Here is a 5,010-nt window from a genome sequence, read left to right on the forward strand (position 1 = left end):
GGCTGAGGGAAGGCCCAGCAGCCCCTGAGGGAGCCCACCTCTGGCAACGGGGACTGGCGTGGGGAGGGCCCTCGGGGCCTGCCCTGGGGATAGGAGGCATGTTCCTTACACCCCTGCGCTGCTGCCTTTGCCCCCCAAGGGTTGCCCCGCCGCCACCGTCTTCAGAATTTCACAGCCAGGCTGCAGCAGCCTCCTTGCGACCATCGCCGGGCTGAGCTTGGCGCGGGCAAAAGCGGTTTGTGCTGTCTTGGGTAGATAAAAAGGTTCTCGGAGCAGATTCAAGCAGCCGCTGGATTGTCCTGACTTGTCCTGTCCCTCCCGAGGGCTCATTCCAGCCTGCTGGCACCTACCGCCGTTAGTGCCGCGCTGCACGTCCCAGGGAAACGCTCCCAGCGCCTTCGCTGCGCCGGCAGGTATTGCCACCCCGTGTCACCCAGCTTGGGGTACATGAGCTGCTTTAGGAAAGTTTTCCATAGTTTATTTGCATCCTGTCTGCTGCATCCTCGGGGTAGCTGCGAGAGAATACTTTAAGGCACTCAAAAATAAACTCTTGCAAGTGAAAAACTTTTTATTAAAGTAAACAGCTCTCTTGGTGGTATATGCAGGCACTTGGTGAGTAACTGATGCTGCAAGTGAAAGTTGACAGAAGATAGTTAGGGGTCTTGTGCGCTGAAGAAAACCTACCCAATGAGTCACATCTATCCCTGTCTCCACAACAGCCCGATTTGTAAGCAGAAAAGTAATTTTGAGTTTTAGAGTACAAATCTGAAGGGGGAGAATCTGGACTCTTTGTCATTCACTAGAGCAAAACTCAGCACAGCACCCCGTGGCCAAAAAATAGTAGAAGGGTCTTGAGTATGTTTCCCCTTTTGAGCCAGACTCTTACTAAATTATTAAACAATTTGGTTTGTGCAGGTCAGGTTTAGGACACGACACGTGCCCATGCTGACGCATGAGGACCATAGCGTACCCCAAGACTCGCCGTCCTCGGAGGTATGATCTCAGAAGAAAAGCTTCTGCGAGCTGCCTCGCTGCTTAAGCCGCCGTGCTGGCCTGCAGTAAAAGTAGCTGTGCAACTGGAATAGTTTCTTACTTACTAAGGTGCTATCTACAGGGTACAGCCACACCAAACAAGCCCACTGCGTAGTGCCAGAAGTTATTAGTGGAGTGGCAGGGGGAAGATGACTAGTGTGCTATTTAGTTTCCCTTTCTGTGCTTTTCGTTCTGCACTGGGGTTAAGGGAAATGTCTGGGATGAGGTGAGCTCTCATCTACCTCAAACTGCTTGTGGGAAATGGGGTGAAATGGAAAACGATGAGATTTTTGGAGGAAAAAAGCCCAACCAAGCCTTGCCAGCCTGTAAAGAAGTCCTGAATGGGGACTATTTCCATCTGTAGCCAGGAACAAATATTTAGCTACAAGAAGGGGCTCTGGGTATTTTTTTCTGAGCCAGTTTTCCTCTGCAGCCTACCGCCTGCCAGATCGACTGCCGATTCCCCACCAGGAAAACTAAAGACTGAAGAGAGAAATGAGAATGACCTCAAAGAAAGCCCAAGTACCCCCCCACTCCCCGAAAACGGGAGAACAAAGGAGGAACTTTTATCATGGTAGGGGGTTTGCCCAAGGACTGATAGATCTCCAGACATCCTGGAGAGCTGCTGCACTCACAGCACATTTCTTCTGTCTGCAGCCTGCTGGGAAGATGGATCCCCCTACACAGCTCGTAAAGACTTTGCTGTAATAATTTTGCGGGTGCAAGTAAAGCTGTGTGGTCTGGGGGGGTTGGTGCCCGGCGCCGTTCCATCGACCGCCTCCCAGGCGTGGCACTTCTCCTGGTACACCCCTTCATGCAGAAGGAAATTCGTACCAAAAGCAAATTGACATCTATGGCTCCCTCTGTTCTACAGAAATAGCTGCCTGTAAACACAGCTGTGAAAGAGCCTCCTAGCTCGAGTATCTTTAGATATATCACTTCTTTTTACTGTTTAGAAAGGAAAAAACCCAGCATTTTCACCATATTGTCTGCTGAAGCTCCCGAAGCGTGCTAGCCATGCGAAGGAGCCAGGCTCCTGGCTCTGCCTTAAAGCTCCTCCAGAATCTATGCCTCCCCCCAGCCATCTTTTTACCATTTTTTTTTTTTCCTAAGAGGAAAAAGCAGACAGGTCTCTCTTCCATACTACCCCACATAGGACAATTTGGCCAATGAAACCTGCAGATTTGGCGAGCTTGAGCAAGTGCCAGCTGGATTCATGCCCTTTCTACTGCCTCTGGTTCCTCTCCATTTCATTTTTCCTCCTTTTTTTCCTGCTAGCTTTATTAGCACCTGGGAACCGATGTGTCACCGCGGGCAGCTTGAGTTTACAGCGCTGAGCTTTTGTTTCAACCCTTTTTCCAGTCCCACCAGTCTGTCACGTACCTGGCACAGCAGAGATGCTCACAAGCACGCGGTGAAGAGTGTAGTAGGAACGCCAGAGCTGTTGGTGAACTTAAGAGATTAAAGGATAAAAGAGAGTAAAGGATTGGGGTTTCACTGGAAAAGGGCTTAGATCCTGCTTGGAGGGGAAAAACTGGGAAGGAGAGAGCAGTTCAGATGGTTGGGTTCAGCCTCTCGCACCTGGAAGGCTGGCTCAGCCTCACCAAACCTGTGAACAACCGCCATTTCCAGCTCATTTTGGAGGCTCCAGCACGCTCCAGGCGCCCGCTTTCACCCAGCACGGCATGGCCTCCCTCTTTGGGCTTCTCCTGCTTTTCCCCCCACTGATCCCCTTCCAACACCCTCCAGGCAAAAAAATAAAAAAACAAAAAAAAACCCCCCAAAAAATCAAACCATTAAAAAAAAAACCCAGCCCTGCTTGAAGCTTTCCCCGTTCCTCCTCCTGCCCAGGCTTAGCCCTCAGCAAACGTCTCTGCCCTCCGGGGCACGGCTGAGCACAAAATAAAGTAAATACCACCCAGGATCAGGCAAGCCCACGCCAGGCATTGGCACGCGAGTGAGATGAGTCACCTCCTGCCTGCTCTGCCTACACCCAGCCGCTTCCCAGACAGGCAAACATCCACCGCCGGCTCCAAGCCCAGCACCGGGAGCCTTGACCGTGGCGTTCCCCCTGCCACGATGCAAGCTGATGCTCGCCCTTGAAATCCTTCCCGCGCTGGGGCTGTCCCCTCCGCGGTGGCCAAGACACCACCTGCCCGGTCCCTTACTGCGAGTAAACCCCAGAGAGCCAAAATATTTCCCTTTCAGATGGCTGAACCACCCCTAACAGCATCCTACCTCTCCATGCGAGGGGCTGCGCTCCCCTCCCTGCTGCTTGCAGCAGGGAAAACACCCTTTTACCCCAGCCTTGCTCTCCCAGCTTAATTCCCCTTTGCCGTACACCCACGCCGCTCCTCTCTTTTCCTGGAAACACAGGCATTTCACTGCATTTTAAACACACAGGGCCAGATCAAGGCCAAAATACCACGCCGGTAGCGTCGCTAACTCCTGCCAGCCCAGGAGCGGAGAGTACAGGCAGCGATTTTCTCGGCTCCACCGCCCTCTGCGGGTTTGCACCACCGTTTCCAGCCAGATCCCGGGGAAAGCAACGGCCACGGCCAGTCTCCCAGCTCTGCAGGAAACCCAGGGCCTTGCACCGAGTCGTGCGAGCAGAAAGCGTTTTGATTCAATCTGGGAGAGAAAACGCGGTAAAAACAGCAAGAGGGAAATTTTACCATCTTTATGCAACACTCGCATCCCCTGCACGCTGCTGGCTCAGTCCTGTCCCTCTCAGCAGTGAAAACACCCTGTATTTCTAAGAGCTCCCTACCAATGGTACAAAACCGGCAGGCTGCAGCCCAAATCCAGCCCCTGATAACGAGCCAGGGCTAAATAGCCAACAAGCACCCAGCACATTTTGTTTGATGGCCATCAGCCCTCCCAGGTGCTGGGGTGAGGCTCAGCGAGGAGCCTGCGGTCCAGGTCCTGCCTTGCATTTCTTGGGCAAGCCTGACGAAGCCACAGAGCATCCGCTCGGGAGCAAACGTTGGCCTGCGTTACTGAGCTGGCAGCATCCAGCCGGCATCGCGGAGCTATAAATAAGATCGTTTTGAGAGCAACCTGTGCGGGGTCCGTGCTGCTGGATCCAAGCGCAGCCCGGCTGGCCAAAAACTCACCCGGGAGGAAGGAAAAGCATCCGGGAAAGACCTCCCTGCTGGGGAGATGTGTGGGGCCACACCATAGAGGTGGAAAGCAAACAACAACCCGCAGCGAGAGAGAGGTTTTTGGGCACAAAAGCCTGGCTTTAGCCTCCGAGAGAGGTGGCAGACGCCAAGCGCAGGCTGGGAAAAGCTTCCTTGGCTCAGTTTTGTCAGCACGGGATGGTCTCATCTGTGTGGATGGGGAGAAAAATGCAGATGAAGGGATGCAAGGCTCTCCTGCTATCAGAAAAAACAAGTCACGAGCAGCTCCAGACCCAGTAAAAAGTATTTATTTCAATTACGATAAGTCCCACGTGTAGGGTGAAAAAATAGTTACAAAAAAATCCCCCCCTCCATCCCTCCTTTTACATATAAATATTAAAAATCCCTCTACGTCTTTGCTTTCTGTCTAGAGCAAGAAGGTGCCCCACGAGACAACACGCAGCACCTGAGCTACCATCAGTGGTTTCCTCTCAAAACCGCAGAAGGAATATTAAAAAAAACCCAAAAACTTTATGTAAGCCCCTTGCCCCCATCCCGGCCAGATCTCACACCGGTGCCAAACCAGCCGCGGAGGTGTGGCGGGCAGTTTCCCGGGTGTAAAGGCCGGGCATGGCAGCGAGCGAAGCAGCAGCAGGAACGACCTCCGCTTGTCTGGGGAAGCTTTTGGGCTGGGAAATCACAGCTGACCTCGCTTCAGAGGGGACAGGAGGGAGAACCGGGTGCTTCATCCACACCGTCACCACCTTGGTTACATCTTTGGCACATCAACTTTTCCCTTTGCACTCCGAAATTAAAGCTAATCCCAGGAGTCGCAGCATCCCGGCAGAGCCTTTCT

This window comes from Fulmarus glacialis, unplaced genomic scaffold (assembly GCF_000690835.1).
Source record: "Fulmarus glacialis isolate BGI_N327 unplaced genomic scaffold, ASM69083v1 scaffold11956, whole genome shotgun sequence".
NCBI lineage: Eukaryota > Metazoa > Chordata > Aves > Procellariiformes > Procellariidae > Fulmarus > Fulmarus glacialis.